Source organism: Canis lupus, chromosome 28 (assembly GCF_011100685.1).
Source record: "Canis lupus familiaris isolate Mischka breed German Shepherd chromosome 28, alternate assembly UU_Cfam_GSD_1.0, whole genome shotgun sequence".
NCBI classification, from domain to species: Eukaryota; Metazoa; Chordata; class Mammalia; order Carnivora; family Canidae; genus Canis; species Canis lupus.
Genome location: NC_049249.1, coordinates 32,097,923 through 32,120,226, shown reverse-complemented (window position 1 = coordinate 32,120,226; position 22,304 = coordinate 32,097,923). Strand labels below are relative to the sequence as shown.

Here is a 22,304-nt window from a genome sequence, read left to right as displayed (position 1 = left end):
TGGAGGAAGCCCTGGGGAGTGCCGCTTGGCCAGGGGCCAGGTTCAGGCTTAGGATCTAAGGATGGGAGGTGCAGGGGGTGACCTGCTGACCCAGGGCTCCAGCTGGAGCTCCCAGGAGACCCGGTGGTGGAGGGGCGGTGCAGAGGGAGAGCCGTTTCCTCATAGACAACTTATTCGTGCCTTAAAAGTGCCTATCACTTCCACACCCCTTGGGGTTAGTGAGCCCCAGCATTGGGGTTGATGACAAGCTCAAAGGAGGGGAAGTCATTCCAAGAGGGAAGAGCCAGGCAGGCAGCACCCACTGTTCTTTTCAAAAGATTAAATTGGGCAGCCCGGGTGGCTCGGTGGTTCAGCCCAGGGCGTGATCCTGGAGACCCGGGATCGAGTCCCACGTCGGGCTCCCTGCATGGGGCCTGCTTTTCCCTCTGCCTGTGTCTCTGCCTCTCTCTCTCTCTCTCTCTCTCTCTCTGTGTGTCTCTCAGGAATAAATAAAAATCTTTAAAAATTTTTAAAAATTTAAAAAAAGATTAAGAAATTACCACCCGCCGCCCCCCGTGCTGGGAAAAGCCACACAGTGGGGCGAGTGATGACGCAGTGGTCCCCTGATCAAAGGGACAAAGCCAAGAGAAGACACCTGCCGCATGGACCAGCCCTTCTGGGGTCAAAATCACAGCCAAGGGTACCTACTTCTCCCGAAAGGCAGCGCAGGAAACCCAGGGGGCCTCGACTGCACCAGAGCACTGGCACGGAAATCAAACTGCGTCATCTACGGGGCGGGGGGCAGCAAGCGGGGCGCCCACAGCAGGGGCTCCGGAGAGGGCAGATCGGAGCCCGAATCCAGCTCTGCCGCTCACTAGCCCGTTAGGCGCAGCCTGGGCGAGTTCGTGAACCCCGCTGAGCCTGTCTCTGAGCCTGTGAAGATCGTTAGGAAGAGCGCGGAGCCTAGGTAAGGACGGTGCCCGACTCGTACTAGGTCCTCGTCAGACGGCCTGGCTGCATGGACGCGGGCACGGAGCAAGGACACAAAGACGGCAGCAGCTGCTGCCACCCGAGCTGCCACCGAATTCAGGCCAGAGACCGCATCGTCTCTAACGTTTCCAAGCCGAGAAAAGGTACAATCTCAGCTCGCAGACAAACCAGAGGCTGAACAAATGCCTCGAACGTTTTTGCACAGACGAGGCGAAAGTCTAGCTGTTGGTTTTTTTAAAACTTTGCTGAGTCCTTGGTTTCCTACAGATCGGCCCCGACTCCAGAACCACACAAGTCGCACGATCGCCCCGACAGCTCTCGCCACCCACAGGATGCAACGAAGTCTAGACCCTGTACGGGGAGTGGAGGCGGCGCCCCACAGCGCCTGAGGGGGGCCGATGCAGGCAGTCAGGGACCCCAGAAGCCAGGAGGTGGGCTCTGCCGAGCACGGGCACGGTCCTGGGCCACCGGAGGGCAGGAGAGAGGACGCGGGGTCGTGTCGCCCTGGAGCAGAGACCCCGGCAGGTGGCTGACCGCCAGACCGGCTGGGCGCTCGATGCAGGGAGCCGTCAAATGCAGGCTCCAGGGCCAGTACCGCCCAGGTGAGGGAGCTTCGGTGAAGGCATGCAAGGTGACATCGGGTGGTCCTGTTTACTGGGAAGGAGGCAGGTGGAGGGCGGGCAGCCATGGGAAGCCGAGGGGCAGAGGAAGAGAAGATGCTCCTGACACAGGCTCAAGCCAACCTCTTACCGCCTCTTCTCAGTTTGGAATGGGTCCCGTTGGGAGAAGTGGCACGATGTGAACTAAACCTGTGCCCTCAGGTGTGAACCAGCCCCTACCCTCCCGGGAGGGTAAAGCTGAGGCCTCCAGCCAGACAGCAGGTACTCTAAAGGGCCCATAGATAGCAGGGGGGCTCCCAGGCCTCCAGGCCCCACGTGGACACACGCACACAAGGGAGGAGCAGGACCAGACACCTGCCCGCGAGGCCAAACCTGCCCATGAGCCAGTGAAGCAACTGCTTTTTCTTTCCAGTTTTCCCCCAGATTTGCTCTCTGTGAGCAGAATGGAAGTGAGTTTCCTATTCTTCTGTTTTCACTTGTTTTCTGGGGAAAACACAAATGACCAGTTAATCAAGGAGAATGGACAAAACAGGGGGCTAGAGAGCCAGCTTCCGAATAAAAGAGAACCTCGTCCACTAGCACACCTCCTCATTCCCACTTAAAAATAGTAACAATAGAGGGATCCCCGGGTGGCTCAGCAGTTTGGCCCAGGGTGCAATCCTGGAGTCCTGGGATCGAGTCCCGCATCGGGCTCCCTGCATGGAGCCTGCTTCTCCCTCTGCCTCTCTCTCTCTCTCTCTCTCTCTCTCTCTCTGTGTCTATCATAAATAAATTAAATAAATAAATATTTAATAAAAAAATAAAAATAGTAACAATAAAAATAAGCTCTCTGAGGCCTTTGGAAATCCACGTGCCCTAACCAAATCCCTTTCATCATAACCAGGTGAAACACAGAACCAGGACTTTCCATGTGCACAGCACTTCACAGTTTGCCAGGTATTTGCAGGCACATGTTGGCACTTGCTCCACAGTTCTGTGAGCCAGGCGGCAGGGGTATGTGTCCCCACCACTAGGAGATGGAAGTCGGGGGTGCCTGGGTGGCTGTCAGTTAAGTGTCTGCCTCCGGCTCAGGTCATGATTTCAAGGTCCTGGGATCCACCCCGGCATCAGGATCCCTGCTTGGAGGAGAACTTGCTTCTCCCTCTCCCTCTGCTGCTCCCCCTGCTTGTGCTCTCTCTCTCTTTCGGTCAAGTAAATAAATAAAATCTTTTTAAAAAAAAAAAAAGGGGGAGATGGAAGTTGGGACTCAGAGATGGTTAGTGACCTGCCAGAGGGCACACAGCTGGTAAGGGTGAGGCAGGGCCTAAAATACAGGCGCTCAGTCCCTAAACTGGGAGCTGTCTCTGTAGTGCCTCTCCCATCCAGGGAAAATCCATCTTGGGAACTTTGCTTTCTCTGAATCGGCAGCACTGAAAATCCTTGCCAAGTGCCAGACTGAAAGCCTAGCCCAGAGGGGACCAGAGAGGAAGGGAAGGGGGGCAGAGCTGATACCCAACATATTTGTGATGAAACTAGCACTACAGATCATGGCTCTAGAGGCCCTGGCAAATCTCATTTACTCTATTTTTAGAGCCACCTCCCTACAAACTTTTGTTTTGCCAGGCCTTCTTCATGCTTTTCCTTTCTCCTGAATGGTTCTGTAATCCTTGGGCTGTCTTGGCATCCCATAGCCCCTGAGGTTATAAACAAGGGGCTATGACCTTGGTGGGGGAGAGAAAGACAAAAGCCAGCCACCAAGCCACATGCCACACACCTTGGTCACAGGTCACAGCAGGGGAGACCAGGGCACCCAGCTCTGTGGCCTTCTTAGACGTGCTCCTCTGGCCAGTAGGGGCAGAGACTATTACTGGCCTCCTGGACCTTCTCCTCATTGTGCAAAAGGTACCAGGGCCTGTAAACCCAAACCTCAGTTAATCTAAGAACCACTTGCTTTTGGCTGTGAAAACACACACACACACACACACACACACACTCACATGCTCTGGGTCTCTCCCAGCCTCATCCACACCTGCAGCCTGAGGCCTAGCAAGCCCACAGACCCCTCATTGCTCCTCTTCCTGGTAGAACTGGTCTCTCTCAATTCCCCAAACCCTTGCAGGGTCCTCTCCAGGGGGCATTTCCTCTCCAGGGGGCATTTCTGGGTGAGGCAGTTCTTGGTTGTACGGGAATGTCACCCGCATAGCCTCCCAGACCCTCACCAGGGAGCTATCAGTGGTGGCCTCTGAAGTCAGGGTGACAACCAAAGCACTCTTGTACATTTTCAGACATCCCCTACTGGGTGCCAGCCTCATCATAAAGCCTGCCCAGCGTGTGTATGCTCAGGTGTAGCTCTCTCTCTTTCTCTCTCTCTCACACACGTTACACTCCTTGAAAGCAGAGACGGCGTCTTACTCACTTCCACCACTGACCACCCCCAGGCCCATGTCACTCTTGTGGAGTGTACTGCAAAGTAGGCAGATCCTCCCTCAAGCAGTGTCTGTCTCCATAGAAATGACAAACATAAATAACCACAATACAAATCAGGATAAGACCACAGAGGCCTCGGGACTTTGCTGAGAGAATGCGGCGCCGGGTGTCTGGGGTCCTGGGTTTGAGTCCCATCCTCACATGTGACTCCCGACTTCTCCGAGTCTCCCTTTGGGCATCTGTAAAATGCAACTTTGATCTTCACATTTCCTTCCAGCTAAAATATGTTAAGTGCTCAAACTTTGAGACAGAAAGGATGAAGAGGTGACCAGAGGCACCAAACGCCAGTTCTTTGCAGGTTTTCCGAGGGAGAACACTGTACCCCGTAATGCCTGGCCTACCTGAGGCCGGGCAAGTGACTTTTTGATAAGGGACCAGCGACAGTGTGGGAACTGAAGAAGATGCTCCCCGGAGCTGAGAGTCTGCTGTGGCATCTGCAACAAGGAGGGCAGTTCCTGACCTATTTCCTGCTCTGGCTCTCCTCTGATGAGAATGCCTGAGCCCAGGGCAGCGCCTGTGAGAAGGAGCCCCGTGGGACTCACCTGCCCAGCACAACCGGCCCTTTTCTCTCCAAGAGCCCGAGGCCTGAGCTCGGGAGGAGAAACGCCCTGGCTGGTGGCTGGCTGCTGGACCGCGACCACTCCCCAAGCCGCAGCAAACCCGGCAAACCCTTCCTCCAATTCCATCGACTCCCAAACAGGCCCCCGAAAACAATAGCGAAGACTCCACTTTGCGACACGTTAAGTGGTTCAGAGTGGATGAAGCCACAGCTGAAACCAGCCTCGGGACATGGCCCCAGACGTTTCCAAAGTCACTTCCAAATACTACAATGAAAACAGCTTTTGAAATGTGGCTTCACAGCGAATCCCAGAGAAATAAGAACAGAGAGTTCTCGCTGCCTTCTAACAACGCCCCGCCCTCTCCTGGCATAAAACAGACAGAAACCAGCACCAGGCCCTCGGGGGCGGCACATGCACCCCTGCGCACGCTGCGCACTGGCCAGGCCCGGGCCGCCCTTCCGCAAGCAGCTTCCGTTCCCACCTGCGCAGCCCACCCACACCTGGAGACACAGCTCGCGGCTCTCTCGGTTGTATTTAAGCTCCCCCCCCCCCCCAACACACACCCGCCACAAGGTCCTGTCCCTGTTTGCGCCAGAGCCAGAGACGACAACTAGGATAACATGATGATGATGATGATGATGATGATGATGACGACGACGATGATGATGCCCTTTTAAGAAAAGGCAAGTCCTGAGGCGGGCAAGTCGGCGCCCTCCGCCTGCGCAGGCCGGCAGGGCTGTTGGAGCCACTTTTCCAGGCCGTGCAGAGGTCCGGGGGCCGAGGCAGAGTCACGCCGCGGCCAGGAGTCGGGGACGCCCAGGGCAAGCTCGCGGGTCACGTGCTCCCCGGAGCCCTCAAGTGCGCTCGGCCCCGGTGACGTAACTATTGGAGAATTTAAAAGTCCCCAACTCGGAGGAAATGCAGAGCGGTTTATGGCTCCTCCGCGCGCCGCCGTGGCCCGCCGGGGTGACCTCCGCGCAGCCGGGTGGCGCCCCTCGAGCTCGGGGGGAGCCCCCGCGGGGTGGTTCGGGGTCGGGCCGTGGGCGGCGGAGGGGGCGGGGGTGCCCGGACCCCGGGGCCCGCACCCCAGCTGCAGGCGCGGACTCCAGCTGTGGGCGGGGACCGCGGGCCCCGGCAGCGACCCCAAGGGCGGGGGGGCGGACCCGGCCCCGCCGGACACCTCGACCCGACCCGACCCGGCCGCCCCGCGGACGCGCACCCCGAGCGGTCCCGCCGACGGACGAGCCCCGGGGCGCCCCGCGCACACGCTCCTCCGCCAGCAGGGACCCAACCGCCCTTCGCCCCCCCCCCGCCCTGAGCCGGTGCCTCTCGGGGAACGACCGAGCGAGCCGCGGCTCCCGCGTCCAGCGCGCCTTTGTCTGGCGGCCGAGGTCGGGGCGCCGTCTGCTCCGTGACCCCGCGCCCTCCGCCGCCCCCCGCCCGCCGCCCGCCGCGCACTTACCGGCCCGGGGATCGCGAAGCCGCCTTCCTCCGGGGCCGCGGCCGGCCCGGCCCCCGCCCCCGCCCCCGCGCCCGCCCCCGCGCCCGCCCCCAGCGGCGGCGCGCACAGTCCCCACGGCGCGGCCGGCGACGCGGACTCTCCCGGGGCAGCGGCGCGGCCCCCCGAGGCTCGGGCAAAGTTGCAGCACAAAAGGCCAATGACTGGGAGCGCGGCGGCGGCCGGGCCAGGCTCCTCCCCCCGCCCCGCGCCCCGCGCTCCGCGGCCCGCGCCCCAGCTGCTCGCCCCGGGCGCCCGCCGCGCTCCCCGCTCCCCGCTCCCCGCTCCCCCCCGGGCGGGGCACGCGCGGGGCCCCGCGGCCGCACAGCGCGCGGAGCCGGGGCCGGAGCCGGGGCCGGAGCCGGGGCGACCCCGGGGCGCGCGCAGGCTGCCCCCGAGGCCCTGGGTCGCGACCACTTGTTGCGGCCCCCGCGGAGCACGCGCCCTGCCAAACGCCTGAGGCCGAGTGCGGGCCGCGCGTCCCGGCTGGGCGGTGCACACACGCCTGGCGCCTGGCGGCGGGCTGCAGGCCCCGGGAGGAAGGTGGGGACCAAACGGAGCCTCCCCGGGTCCTGGAGCCACGCGCTGGCTCTCCTGTCCCGCTCTGCGTGGACCTGACGCCGCCGCTTGACCGCAGGTCCTTCGAGTGCACTGTGCCCTACAGTTTGCAAAACTTGATGTGCCTTCTCCGGGGCTGTTAACACCTTCTGAGATAGACTCTAAACCCAAACCGGTTCCCGCTGCCAGATTTCCAGGGAGCGCGTGTGTTTCTTTTTTCTTTCCCCTTCTAGGGTCCCACATCAACTCCTCTGCAAACATCGACCTCAGACCCAGAAGCGGCGCTTACCTGTGGGCCCCACTGCAAGGTATCACCTTTCCTCTGGCTATGCCTGCAGCTAGGCAGAAAGGAGAAGGAAAAGAACTAGAAAGAGCCTGTGGCTATATGTGGATGCCGGGCTTCCTATTTTAAGTTTGGTTTCAAGAAAGCTTTGCTATATTTCATATGCAGGGACCAAAGGGCAAGAGACTCACAAATGACTCAACGCTTCCTTTCTTCCTCTTAAAGAAACAGATGCCCAAGGCTGGATGGCCCTAAGTGAGGATTCCGTGTAAAGAAATGGACTTTTATTGCCTTCCACTAAAAAAAAAAAACAAAAAAACAAAAACTGTATATATTTTTAAAACGCCATGCCACATTTCTAATAGAAATGTCAATGGAGTCCTTGTTCACAATGGGTATTAATGTTCCCGTTTCACAAATGTGGTAACTGAGACCAAAACAGCCTAATTTGTTTAAATGTATACCATCCACTATTGGTAAAGTAAGAAGTGGAATGCCGGGGGTTTCTTTTTCCTGTGTCCTTGTACCCTAATTCTAGGTCACATCCATTTATGATTAAAAACAAAGCAAAACAAACAAACCAAAAAAACCCACTCTCTACCTTATTAAACTCAAGCACTCTGATCAGGCCAAGAACAAAGATGCCTTTGAGGTGCCATCCCTTTCCTATGAAACATCCCCTCCCCACTTGCTGGATGCATATCTTTCATGACCAACTGATGGTTACCACTATGCTCTGAAACTCACTGGTGTGGTTAGCTGAATGATGTCCCCTACCGAGGATGTCCACATCTTAATCCCCAAGGTCTATGAATATGTTAATTTACAAGGCAAATGGGAATTAAGATTGTAGATGGAATTAAGGTTGCTAATCATCTGACCTTAAAATAGGGAGATTATCCTAGATTATCCAGGTGGACCCCATGTAATTACAAGGGCCCTTGGGAGTGAAAGAGGGAGGAAGGGGAGAGAGGGGACAACAGAAGCAGAGAGAGACATGAAGATGCTGTGCTGGCTTTGAAGGTTGGAGGAAGGGCATGATGAACCAACAAATGTGGCAGCCGGAAAAGCAAGGATATGGATTTTTCCGTCAGGCTTCCAGAAAGGAACACACCTCTACTGACACTTTGATTTTAGTCCAGCAAGACCCTTGTCAGATGTTTTACCTGCAGAACTGTGAAAAACTAATGTTGTATTGTCTTAAGCCACTAATTTTGTGGTAATTTATTACAACAATAAGAAACTGATACAGTAGACATCTGGTTATTACTATGATTTACTCTGATGGATTCTATGAAAGTATCTTGGATTCTAGGAATGTTTCTAGAGTCTAAGATCACTCATTGCAGGAGAACACTCTGGCCGAACAAGGCTTGTCCCCGGCCCTTCTCCAAGGCATCTCCACACTCAAACGATGCAGTGGTGTTGGGCAGCCGGCAGTCAGACAGAGCCATGGTCCAGTGTAGGACCTACTCATTAGAAGATGAAGCCAAGAACTCCCAACATCATAGAGCGTTGAGATCCAAATCCCGCCACCTGACAGAGATACATCCCCACAGGAAACTCTCAGCCAACCCACACAGCTCTGATCCCAACCACAGCCATAGTACACATGCATCGCTTGTCTCTTCCTGCTCCAGGTCTCGGTAACATCACACTGCTAGTACAGAGGAGGAAGGATATAGGTTTTGTGCCCTCTGGCTTGGGATTCCCTGGAATCTATAGAAAGAGACTAAATCACAGGCAGGAAGCATGTGCCTTAGTAGTTGCATGCATCCATGACTGAATCTTTACGCCATAAGGATTTCTTGGGTCTGAGTACAAGGCCAAGGCCTCTGCAGAAATGTAGGCTGTGGGCAGCCTCGGTGGCACAGCGGTTTAGCGCCGCCTGCAGCCCAGGGTATGATCCTGGAGGCCCTGGATCGAGTCCCACATCAGGCTCTCTGTATGATGCCTGCTTCTCCCTCTGCCTGTGTCTCTGCCTCTGTCTCTATGAATAAATAAAATTTAAAAAAAAAGAAATGTAGGTTGTATGAATGTTTTCAGCAGTGTTATAGTGCAGTCACTATTAAACTATCTTCTGGAGCCCTGGGGTTTCTGGAGTTACCATAAAGGCTACCCAAGAGGCACCCATAGCACCTATAACAAGAACTGTTCCACTTCTATGGGTCCCGTGTTTGGACTCCACATAACATTTTGTTTAGAGAAAAGATTCATTTGGAGAGAAGGGGTGGGGGTGGGGAATGAAAATGTGCAAACACTGCTTTCTAGGAAAGAATCTATGCTGTTGGACTCCTAGAATCCAACCTGAATCTCAAGGGGAGTGACGCACCCAGTGTCAAAGGCTGTGTAGTGACAGCACAGGTGTCTGAAAGGAGGTCTTTGTTGTTTTGTTTTTGAAGTAGAGAGAACAGTATAATGAACCCTATGTGTATTACCCAGTTTCAATATTATCAAATCACAGCCAATTCTGTTTTATTCACATTGCTCACTTCCCCACCGCTACCCAGATTATTTTGAAACAAATCCTAGATATCATCATAGGTACTTTGATGTTAGCTAGTACTTTTGTTTGAATCTCCAAAAGCAAGGACTGGACAGAGAATTTTGGAAGGCTAGTGCTTTATTTATTTATTATTCTCTCAGCCTCCCTGAAAAAGGATCAATCTGTAAATATTAATGGGACAGCCTCAAACACCAGACCTATGGTCTGAAACTCAGCATGCATAAGACTCACTAGGTTATTGTGGAGATGCTCCCAGAGATTCTGGTTCAGGAAAGGGGGTCAGGAAAGGGGGGCTCAAGAATGTACATTTTAGCAAGCAGATTCTAGATGGAGATGCATTCCAAACCACACTTGGAGAAACTCTGGAACTAAAGTTTTGTGGCAGGAGTCGTTGGTTGTTTCCTTTTTTTTTTTTAAGATTTTATTTATTTATTCATGAGAGACATACAGAGAGAGAGGCAGAGGGAGAAGTAGGCTCCATGCAGGGAAGCCAATGTGGGACTCGATCCCAGGTCTCCAGGATTATGCCCTGAGCTGAAGGCGGGGCTAAACTGCTGAGCCACCCTGGCTGCTCTCATTAGTTGTTTCCAAAACAGTTGTTCCCTCTCCTTGGTTACTTATTGGCTTATATTCAAATAATTAATATAGGTGTGGTCATGTGACTCACCCTCGGCCAGGGAAACAGAAAGGGAAGTCAGCTTATGGTGACATTTCCCTCATTCTTTAGAGAAGACACAGGTGGCATATCTCCTGTCCAGGCATCCTCCTGCCTCTTGGCATTGTCTTGAGGGCACAATGCCTGGGGTTGCTGCAGCCAGCTTGAAACAATGAACGGGACATCAGTCAACATACTACAGGTGGGCAGAAGGGAAGATGAAATGTGCTAATGAATCACTCCACCTTAAAAGTGCCCTGTCTCTGGGCTCCCTGCCAGGTGACACGATGGACCTATCATCATTAGGGTTTTCTGGCATTGGGCTGTTACTTGCAGCCAAGAGCATCCTGAAGGAATGTCAACTGCGATGTTGAGAAGACCTAAAAGCTTCAGAAAGGGATCCAAAACCACAGAGCAAATGAAAGACCATTTGCCAAGAGAGTGTCCTGGAATACAAAAGGCAAATTGGGGGACGCGCAGGTGGTTCAGTGGTTGAGCGTCTGCTTTCGGTTCAGGTCGAGATCCCAGCGTCCTGGGATTGAGTCCTGCATCGGGCTCCCTGCAGGGAGCCTGCTTCCTTCCCCCTCTGCCTATGTCTCTGCCTCTATCTTGTCTCTTATGAATAAATAAATAAAATCTTAAAAATAAAAAAAAGGCAAATTGGTGCCTAGGAAATGCCTCCAGCCCTGCCCACTAAAGAAGGCTTTGCTATGTGTTTGCAGTTTCCTTTAAAACCCTGTTGTGGCTACAATATTTTGCTTTGGCCAAGAAGTGACGAGCCACATGAAAACAGGAAGCCAGGCTGGAAACCTGTGCCCAAATTTGCCTGATGCCTACACACCTGAAACTAATAAAATATTCATGAGCCTCTGCAGTCACTATTCCCCAGAAAAAAACCTGGGAAACAAAGCCAGAGACTAGAAAATATTGCAGGGCTGACTGGTTAGCTGGTGAGGAATATGTGATGCCCCCTCCCCCCCCCCCGGACAAGGAACACACCAGCTCTTTGCTGGGGGTGTGAGTCTAAATAGAAGTTCATATATCTGACTTGTTGACGGCCCCCCGAGTAGAAGCTCAGGAGCACCGGGCCCCTGAATTATACCATGATGTCCTCACAGAACACCAGGGCCCCTGATCAGAGCACCCACATGTAGCCAGGTGGTATAAATTTTTATAGACTTAAGGAGTTTCATTCAGTTGATCAAAATCACTTATTGAGCACCTGCTATGTGGGCTCCCTGTACATTCAGATGCCTCATGGTCCCTGTGCCCACTCCTATAGTCAGATAAGGGAATGGCTACTACAGGACAGAGGCAGAAAGAAAATATTGAGTAAGCCCCGCAAGAGGTATGGGGAGATTTTCCAGAAGACGGAATACTTGAGCAGAGTTTTAGAGGCCAAGGGAGTGTTACCATCTTAAGATTTCTCATAAGGATATTTTAATAGATATGCATTTAAAACATATTAGGAAAGAAACATAATTAGCACATCAGGCCCATAACTTCACAGACAGGTTACCTAGGACCAAACAAAGCAATACATTGAAATACAGACGAAGCAGAAGGAAAAACAGTAAGTAATGCTACAAGTGGTACACAGAGAAGGTGAAAGTCTTCAAGGCAGTTCACACCTAAAGGACATGGTGAAACATGGAGCTAAGAAAAGAAGGGAAATGGACAGAAGAGAAACAGAACATTCTAGGGAGTGAGAATTAAATCTGTTCTTGAATATACTTAGGAACATTTTGTGATGACAAAGTCTATGATGAACTCTTTCAACAAATATTTCCTGAGCACCTGCAGTGTGTTAGGTCCTCCTAGGTGCTGGGAGACAGACACAAGCGACAAAGTCCCTGCCTCCTAGACAATACCTTCCAGATAAGTGCTGGTGGCCACCTACAGCCATTACCCAATGAAAGGCAAAGACAATTAGGGCCCTAAGCTGTTCTGATATTTTAATGCCTATGTGCTCTGTCTTGAACCAGAGTGTGGTCTGCTTGAGGACAGAAAAACCTCATCTCCCCCATCCCCTGCCTGGCCATGGCTTTGCCCCCACTGTGCTCTCAGCCCAGAGATCAATGCTGCCACTTTCCACTGTCCTGGCAGGAGAGTCTTCTCCTCCAGGACCAGCCTTCCTCAATCCATCCACCCAGGACCTCACTGCATTTTAAGGTCTTCTTTCTGCAAAAAGGCAGACCTCAGGGCTTCACCTCAGAAACCCAAACCCCCAGAGCATGCTCACCAGGAGGATCATCCCATCATCTGCCAGCTTAGAAGGGTAGCGACGTACCATCCATACGACGGCTTGCTCTCTGCCTTCCCCACTTAACAATCAGATAAAGGAAACCAAAGAGGTGATTGAGAAACTTGTTAAAATGACTACTATAGGAGAACCTGGGTGGCTCAGGGGTTGAGTGTCTGCCTTTGGCTCAGGTCCTGATCCCGGGATCGAGTCCTGCATCAGGCTCCCTGTGGGGAGCCTGCTTCTCCTTCTGCCTATGTCTCTGCCTCTCTCTCTCTCTCATGAATAAATAAAATCTTTAAAAAAAAAATGACTACTATAATATTAGCCAACATTTGTGAACATTTGCCACCCAGCTGACACTCTAAGTGGCTTTCATCTCTTCTCTCACTTAATCCTCGGATGGGTCTTCATGGCTATTGTCTTCAGCTGACAAAAGAGGAAACAGCTTGGAGGTCTCTCACCCCAGCTCGCACTCAGAAGAACCATGTTCACACACAGGCTGTGCGTCCACGAACCCCAACTCCTAACCAGCCCGTGGTGACAAGGAGCTAAGCTTCAAGTTATTTTTATATACTCTGAACCAATTGGCAGGAAGTATGCCATGAGGAACCCAGGACCAGTGCCTGGCTCTATCATGGGAGCCCAGCCCTCATACTAATTAAATAAGATCTATTTCACTAGTGAATTCTGAGAAAGTTTTTTTGTTATTCTTGTTCGTTTTTTCTAGAAGGGGAATCACTACTCTGGGCTTCTCAGATAAGTCCTCACATTCCACAAAGGACTGTCCAAGCAGCGAGGTACATTCCTGAGCTGCAACCCATCAAAACTGAGTTGTATGGGCGGAGAGAAATATTTGGAGGCGGGATTCAGGCCTTCGAAACATTTGGCCATTATGTCCACCCATGCTAAGATGAAATGTCAGCCTGAACCCAAAATACATGCAGGAAATGTATGGGGGCAGCTTTCCACATGACTTCTTAGCCTCATCCAGAATTTCTAGGTGGGACCCTGGCATGTTCCTGGAGTCCACACAAAGTCCACTTCACACACAGGCTGACGTTGCCCGAATGTGTGCTCAGCTCAGCCCACTGGACTGTCTTTCTAGGCAGAAAAATAATCATCTTCAAGAATCAGAGTCTGATATCGGTGTGATATCATGGCAATGGTTAAAAAATAAAACATTTGATGAATAGCTATGATATTGTGAGGGTCTGGTGGGCTGAGAGCGAAGGGTGGTTGCAGGGCTTGGTTCAGTTTACACATTAACAATGATGACGAAGATGTCTCATCTCCCCACCAGACAAATAAGCATCTGAAGCCTGAGTCTTTGATTCGCTTCTATATCCCTTGGACGAGCTGTTCTCAAACTTTGCTGCACAATAGAACCACCTGGGGGGATCCCTGGGTGGCGCAGCGGTTTGGCGCCTGCCTTTGGCCCAGGGCGCGATCCTGGAGATCCAGGATCGAATCCCACGTCAGGCTCCCGGTGCATGGAGCCTGCTTCTCCCTCTGCCTATGCCTCTGCCTCTCTCTCTCTCTCTCTGTGACTATCATAAATAAATTAAAAAAAAAAAAAAAAAAGAACCACCTGGGGACTATGAAAGTTCCCTGTGCCTATGCCTCACCCCTATATCAATTAAATCAGAAACTCTGGGGGTGGGCACCCAGGCATCAGTATTTTTTTAAAGCTCGCTAGGAGATTTCAGCGCACAGCCAAGGTCGAAAACAGTGCCCTAGGTCCTGGCTGCTTACAGGGTGGCCCATGAACTTAGCAGCTTCTTGAACTCTGACATGAGAACGAGTCACTGCACACCTTGTATAATGCTGATTCTGACTCAGCAGGTCTGGGGTAGGACCTGATGTTCTGCTGATCTAAAAGGCTCCCAGGTGATGCTGAGGCTGCTAATATAAGGAACCACAACATGAGTTGCACAGCCCTAGGGCAGTGGCTCTCTAGGGGCAGCTTGGCCCACCAGGGGACATCTGGCAGTGTCTGGGGACATTTTTGGTTGTCATGACTTGGAGGATGCTCCCGGCCTCTAGGGCTGCTAAACACCCTACCATGTACAGGACAGCCCTCCCCAACAATCCCCCAGACCCTGGTGTCAATGGTGCTGAGCATGAGAAACCCTCATGCTCAAGCACCCAGCACAGGACCTTTAAGTAGAAGTCCTCAGTTTCCATGAAAGAAGAAATGGACTAGGGAATGCCTTATCACCACAGTGACTTTGTTGTGCTGTTGAACTAACCGGGCCAACAGATAGCTTTTGAGGGATGTATCAAATACCCACACCCTCTATCCACTGGACATGATACAATGAACCTACAAACATCTGTTGAGGGCCTACTGTGTGCAGCCCATTGTGCTAAGGAACAGGGCCAGTCTCATATCATCAGAGGCCTCACCCTCTGTGCGACAAACACGCATTGAGCACCAGGCTGTGCCAGCCCCAAGCTAGCAACTCCCACACACTAGCACACTGAATCCTCCAGAGGTAGGTATTAATTTCAGACCCATTTTATAGATGAGGAAACTAAGGTTTAAAGTGATAAAGCAACTTGACTGAGGCCCTAGAATGAATAAGTGACAAATCTGAACCAGACCTGTCCAGCTCAAGTGCCCAAGCTCTCCAGTAAAGGATGAAATCCTATACGATAAAGTATAATGCATTTGTCTGGGTTGAACTGTGGTCAGGTTACAGAAGACTCTCATACTTGGGCAGGGGAAGGGGTGGGGGCCTCCTGCAGAGCTGGAGGGTGGAGAGGGCTTCACAGGCACTTACATTTTCCTGTCTGGTCTCTTAAACAAGAAGGTGGTTGATGAGGGTGAGGGACAAGGCAGGCAGAGCATCACCCTGGGACAAATGCTTGTGAGTCAGTGCCCGCCTCTGACGCCTGAAAAGTCCTGGCCTGCCTCTCTGTTCATACCTTTCTCCACATTTCTATGTCAAAGGAAAAGGGATTTAGAAGAGAAGGCTTGGAATGCCCCTTGTTGGGCTTGCAGAGTTGATGGCTTTTCAGGACTGAGGGAAGGAGCAGGGAAGTGTGACAGCCTCTCTCATCAGGCCAATTAGAGTTCTCAAATGCAGAATAAGACGGGAGTTCCTGAAAAGCAAAAGCTCCCCCCATATGGGACCACCAATACAGAATAATTACTCTCCACTGAAGATAAAACATGAACCAAATAAGAGGTATAAACATCAGTTCAACACAGAGCCTGGGGAAACAGACAAGCTCCCATCTCCGTGCAAAAGCAAAGCTAAACCCTACAATAATCATTAAGAGGGTTTTATCTCCTAGCCCCTGGCTGGCTCAGTTGAAGGAGCATGGGATTCTTGACCTCGGGGTTGTGAGTTCGGGCCTCATATTGAATGAGATTACTTAAAAATAAAATCTTTAAAGGGGTGCCTGGGTGGTTCAGATGGTTCAACGTCAGCCTTTGTCTCAGGTCATGATCCTGGGGACCTGGGATTGAGCCCCACGTTGGGCTCCCTGCTCTGCAGGGAGTCTGCTTCTCCCTCTCCCTCTGCCTCTCCCCACCCCCACATGTACTCTTTCTCTCTTGCTCTCTCGCAAATAAAGAAAATCCTTTAAAATTTTTTTAAAAATCTTTTTTTTTAAAAAAAGAGTATTTTACCTCCCAAGCCCTGATGTCTCAACTATTTGTAAAACAAAAACCTTATAGAGAAACCACTCTGAGGGGTTCCTAGTAAACCACTCACACAGACACACTCAGCTAGAAGGAGATGAAACTCACGTTTTGACAGAACTTCCACTTGAACTCTCCTCCGAGCCTGCCCTCCCCATCCTCATCTGCACACTCCCCTAATTGTGGCAAATTAGAGCATCTGTGAGCACTTGTCCAACTAACTTTTCACAGCGGGCTTCCTGCAGTCCTCCTGCAAAAGCAACCAACCACAAGCAAAGGAAAGCCAGAGCCAGCATCACGTACAGGCTGCAGCGTATTTTGCAAAAAAGCTGGAGTGAGCCTGCATAGGCTGCTTTCTCAGACAGGACCCAAGCACAGGATTACTTGCAGCCACTACCCCTCCTTGAAGAAAACAATCTGCAACATCAGCTCATAGCAGGCTCACCTGGGTGGCTTGCTGTACTTGGCCAAGGTGACGCTTACTCACCACGGAGCCAGTGGGGTTGTTGAAAAGAACACTGATCTCGAGCCCCAAAGAACTGCATTCAGGAGTTAGGCTAGTCCCATGACAAGCTGTGCGTCCTTAAGGAAGTCACATACCTTCTCTGGGTATCAGGTTTCTCATCTGTAAAATGAGGAGGCTGAAGGTCCTGAAGTCCTTCTGGTTGTGATATTTCATGATTAGGAACCTCTGAGCCAGGCATGAGGTGGTACCTGTCTCAGAGGGTGAGCATCCCTACCACCATGACTCGGGAGCCGGAGGAGCTTCCACCCCCAACATCCTTCATAGGTGGCCCGGAAAGGCAGTCTGGCCCAGAGCTGAGAGCTCACGCCAAGGCTTGTACTCCCTGCTCCCCCAAATTCTCACTTTCTGCCAACGCTGGCCATCCGTGTTTAAATTCCAGCGGCTTGGTCACTTGCCAGGAAGGGTCTCCTCCCGCAGCCATTGTGCTATGGTGTCTGGCAGTTAGGCAAAGACAGACGACTTTCAGCTCTGCCCCTTTTTCTAGGAGGTTTGGGATGGGTTAGCAGCTCAAAACGCTGTGCCAAAATAGTCGGGGCAATCTGTCCCATACGATGCACTCGGAGTTTGCGATCTGCTGGTGTAGCCCCAGCTGGGCTCACCCACACAGGCGCTCACTCCCTCCCACAAATGTTAGGCTTCAGCTTCTTTGCAGCCACTCTTGGCAAGAGGTTAACCCCAAAGCCCTAGTTCCCCAAGGAAACCAATGCATTCCTCATGTGTGCTGGATGGCTTGACCTTGCATCAAATATAATGTTGCAACATTGAAGCCACCCTGGTAGGGAGGCTGGTGGCTCAAGGATGGGAAGTATCTTTAGAGGGTAGTGAGGCCTTCCAAAGAATCCAAGGCAGATGAAAAAGAACTTCAGCAAATTTCAGCTAGTCCATGTGTCAAAGCACAAGTGTTTCCCAGTAACCTGCCTTAATGACAGTATTAGCATCATTCAAATTATGACGGTAATAATGATACTACTAATAAAAACTATTACATCTGATAAATTTAAGTGCTTACTACTGCATGCCAGGCAGGCACTCTGCTAAGCTCTTGACACACATTATTTTTATGCAATCTCCATGGTCTGTCCATGTGGTTGACCCTAGGACTATACACATTTCGCAGGCAAGGAAACTGAGGCTCAGAGTGGCTGACGAACTTGCTTGGAGGCTAGGGGTCTAATGGCAGAGCTGGAAGTGAGACCCAGCATCTGCCTCTAAGTCCTGTCTGACCCGATTTTCCAGGACAGGAAGCCTCCAAGTCACCTGATAGCCAGTTGGGTTGAATTATTCAGCAAGCGCTTATGGAGGGCCCACTGTGTGCCACGCAGAGTATCAGGTGCGGGTAACCAAGCGCCTTGTCTGCACATCTAACATTCCCAAAGAAACAAGATCCTGGCTTAGTCTCTTGGCCACAAGCCAAGACCCCCACCCACCCACAGATGACCACAAACTTGTATCCAAGCAAGTACCTCTAAACAGAGAACTCAGAATCATAACCCCAACTCCTGATCCTGTGATGGCAAATACTGCGTCCCAGGGAGGGGAAGGAAGTACAGTTGGCTGGAGAAGCCACGGGTTGTAGACAGGAGCGGGCGAACCAACTGATTCCTCCGGAGTGCGTGAGCACTGAGCAAGGAGTCAACAAACCGCACACGTTGCCCACAGCGGGTTGACCCCCCTATCAATTTACCCCAATCCTCTTCTCCTGGAGGAGCCTGTGTACAGGCTCAGCTCTTCCCTGAGGAAAGAGACCGTGGCTTCCCTTCTAAGCACCTAGTCTGGGTGCGTATGTGCTGGGTAACTGCCGAGCCGGTTGAGGGGGACGGAGCTACCTGTAGGGTTCCACGTAGCTCAGGGACCTTGTTTCATGGGCTCTCGAACAGCCGACAGGGCCCAGCTCTCTAATGGTCACAGCTACCAGCTATCGCAAGCTGGCTCAGAGCGCCTGGCAGCTCAATCGGTTAAGCCACTGATTCTTGGTTTCGGCTCAGGTCATGATGTCAGGGTCGTGTAGAGTTGACCCTGAGATCGTGCAGCTAATGTAAGGTTGAGCTCAGTGCAGAGTCTGCTTGGAACTCTCTCTCCCTCTGCCCCTCCCTTCTGCCCCCTCTCTCTAAAAATTAATAAATCTTAAAAAAAAAAAAAAAAAAGAAAACTGGCTTTGTGCAGAGTATTCTATGTCTTGCCTCCTGTAATCCCCATTTAACACCCCTTTAAGTCCCCATAGACATTTACCTATGACGAAGCAGAGGCTTGAAGCAGTCGCCAGACCAGCCCACACGGCCCTGAGAGTGAAGATCTGTATTTGATTGAACTCAGGTGGCCAAACGTGCCCCTCCCTCCAGAGTCTGATTTCACCCTCAGCCTCACGTCTGGTCCCTCCTCCTCTGGTCCTCCCGGCTGACGTGGGGTGGCTTCGGGGGACCCAGCCTCTCTGCTTCCCCAAGGGAAGGGCTCCTGGCCCGAGACCTCCCTGCTGACCCAAGACCACCGTGGTCTCTGGTCTTCTCTTGGCTCACCCTACCCACTCCTCCCAGGGCATAGACACACTCCTCCCCTGAGGTTTCTATTCCCAAACACACTCTGCCCATTTTGCAAAAGGAAAGGGCATTAAAAGTATCAGTACTCAGACCTGTGCCAGCGCCTTCCTTGGAAACAGAAACACTTTCACAGTCAACGTCTGAATCAGCAGGCTGCTAAAATATTTAACGCTGGACGACTTAACAGGCTCCAAGAAGAGAGGTTAAGCTGCAGTTAGCTGGGGCCTACTGGCCCTGCATGCCCCTGGGAAGCCTCTCCCGCCCTTCCAGCTTCTCAGGACAAGAAAATGGTGCAGAGAGGACAAGTGGAAGACCAATCTCTGCCCTGAACCCATTTCTGCTCCCACACAGGTGGGACCAGTGGGGAGGCATGGGCAGGGAGGGTTCCAGATGAAGTGCTGCTATTTAGAGCCAGCTGACTCGGTTACCCGAGGCCTCCGCACCAGGCCTGGGTGCAAGGTCATACTCTCAAGGGCTTGGGACACCTCCTGCTGATCAGTGTTGCCGGGCAGTTGGGTTGTGACTACATCCCAGTCTCTACTCTGGAGACAGAGCTACCTGGCTTGGCCACTTGCAGAGCCAAGGGGGAAACCAATGCTCACGCACCACCCTGTGGGGGCACCCTAGCCCTCAGTAGGGCTACACACACAGAACCTTCTGGAATCCACACTGGCTCTAATGGTGATGACTAACCTTGTTTGTATATATGAAGAAAATACGTCTTCGAGATGGGCTGTCCCCCAAAGAAGCCACCAGACCCATGTCCAACTTCAATTTTAAATAATCAAAGCTCAATACAATTCATGGTTCAGTTCCTGTGGCCCTGAAACCACCTCGCCTGGAAACTGACCCTTGCATTTCAGGTGCCCCCATTGCAGGTGCTCCCAAGCCCCGTGTAGCTAATGTCAGCCATACCACCTAGAAGGGACAGAGGACATGTCTATTGTAGAAAATCTGGGGGACAGTGCTGTCGTAGAGAGCGACCTCTCCCAAGACTCCACCTGACTGCTAAGTTAATGATCAAGGATCTAAGCTGATGTGTGAAACACTTTCCAGAAGAGAGGTTCTAGTGCCAGCTCCAGCTGTTATTAGCTCTGACCTTGAGCAAGCTGTGTGCCCCATGTCTGAGCCTCTATCTCCTCCTCTGCAAAAGGGGTCCACGAATAGCACCTATTGGGGTGCTGGATTTCTCGGACAGAGAAAGAAGGTGCTGGAAGCGGAGGACCTTTGGCCCCGAGGGAGGAATGAGTGCAAGGAGACTCACTGAGTTCTTGTTTGTGTTGGGCACTCCAAATAAAGTGGCTCATGTAATCCTAATGGCCCTGGGAGTCTTGCAGGCCCCTGACGTGCAGGTGAGTTAACAGGGTGCGAGGGTGACACTCCCAAGCTCACAGAGCTAGACCTGGAGCTGGAGTTTGAGATCTGTCTTCTTCGAGGCTCTAGGTTCCACACTAGAACTGAGAATTCTTCCCTCAAAAGCCTAGAAGGAGATTTGGGGCGGCCAGCATGGCTAGAAAGAGCAGGCCCATCCCCTGTGGAAGGGTCCTGGGCTCAGTTCAGGCATCCAGGGGGGAAATATGCCATCAGGGCCCAGAATCTGGGACTAGTTCTCTGCCTCTTCCCTGTTCCCAGCCTCACGAGAATGCCCCTGAGTTCCCTTCCAGCAATAATCAGCCGGAGTCTAAAATACCCGGTTCTCAAACACCGCTGCATCCAGGTCCATGTGGTAGGGCTTCCGCCAGCCGCCGTAATGAGCGGTTCCAGGAAGAGCAGCCGGGTCGGTGTGGACACATTCATTTGGAAAATCACCACCCGGCTGTGATCCTGGCTTTGGTTTTTCAAGTGGCGGCAAGCGGCTCTTCCCCACCTCGGGTCCAGGTGCCATGTGACAGAGGCCACAGGGCGGAGGGCCCCAGAAGACCCAGAAGAGCCTGATGCCAGGGCAGGAAATCCAGCCCACTGCCACCCTATGTGTGGGCGCCCCATAAGCCAGTGACCTGGCCCTTTTCCCAAGGACAGCTTCACCTCCAAGAAAACCCATTTTAATTATGGAACACAAAAGCTTCTGAACATCAAGGCTGCATTTTAAAAGGTCCTTTGACTTTTATATATGACGGCTCCCAATGATTGAAGCTGTTGATGACACTATAAATCCACGTCATTGATAGAGTCTTCAGTTCCTATGTACCTTTGAGCCAGGTAACAAGCTCCTTGTGAGCACAGCAAGGTTACACATGACAGACACGGAGGCGCAGACAGGCCGAGCAGCTGGAAATGACCCTTTCCAGGCAGCAGTCTCCCTGTTCCTGCCGGGACTCTTACTCTTTCATTTAGGGACCGAGGCCATATTTTCCCTTTGCTTAATTGCCAGGATGCTTTTGAAAAAGTACATTTAAAATGAGAAGAGAGGTTAACCATTTTTATTACACCCTTACCATATACCAGGCATTATACCAGATGCTTTAGAAACATTCCCATCGAACCCAACCTCCTGCCCTCACAGAGAAATGTGTTTTGTTTTGTGTTTCCCATTTTATAAATATGAGAAGACGGAAAAGTGGAGCAGCTCATCCAAGGCCGCACAGCCAGTAAGAGGCCGCTGCGGCAGGAACAGGTCTGTTTTACTCCACTGTCTCCCGTTTGGGAAGAACATTGCTCCAAGTCAAAGGAGGGCCAGAGTGCAGCCCAACACTTCCCAAAAGGAAGTTTAAAGTAATGGAACCAAAGTGGTATAAACGGCAAACCCAGAAGGATCTCACTGGAGAGGGGGATCTGTTGTCCTGGCTTTATTTGCTAAGACAACTAGGATTGAGTCTTATTATTATTATTTTTTTGGCCTTTTCCTTAATTTACACAGCTGTAGGGATCTTCAAAACCTGATTCTTAAACTCAAAAACACGGTGTCACAGCTGGTAATTTTAGAAGGAGGAGGAGAGAGAAGGAAAGAGTGGAGAGCGAGTGGGGAGCGAGCGTGGGAGGAAGGGTGAGAAGCGGCTCCAGCTCTGCTCTCAGGCCCAGCGAGGACTTCCTCGGCACGATGCCCGTCATCTCCCTCTGTTCTCCCCCGCCTGACCTCCCTCAACTTTTCAACCCAGCTGCCCTCCTTGGTTTAGCCTAGGTCTGCGCTAGGACCCCAAGCATCTGGGAATAATTTGATTCTCTCAGAATGCACTAATAATTGGAAAGGATAGCTTTCCGACCATTTCCCCGAATGGAAAAGAAAAAGACCGCTGTA

The 22,304-nt window shown here is 52.1% G+C and overlaps 1 protein-coding gene and 1 long non-coding RNA gene across 4 annotated transcripts in view; one reads left to right on the top strand and one right to left on the bottom strand.

Annotated features, from left to right (window-relative positions):
• TACC2 (transforming acidic coiled-coil containing protein 2) overlaps positions 1-22,304 on the bottom strand; it is a 193,248-nt gene that overhangs the window by 116,964 nt on the left and 53,980 nt on the right.
• Positions 4,133-7,284, top strand: LOC119866608. 3 transcript variants are annotated; one of them, XR_005380712.1, is made up of 3 exons: positions 4,133-5,473; positions 6,905-6,979; positions 7,123-7,284. It is a non-coding gene; the product is annotated as an uncharacterized LOC119866608 (long non-coding RNA). The 3 variants fall into 3 exon arrangements; XR_005380713.1 differs by having other exon boundaries at positions 4,133-5,488; XR_005380711.1 differs by lacking the exon at positions 4,133-5,473 and having other exon boundaries at positions 6,550-6,979.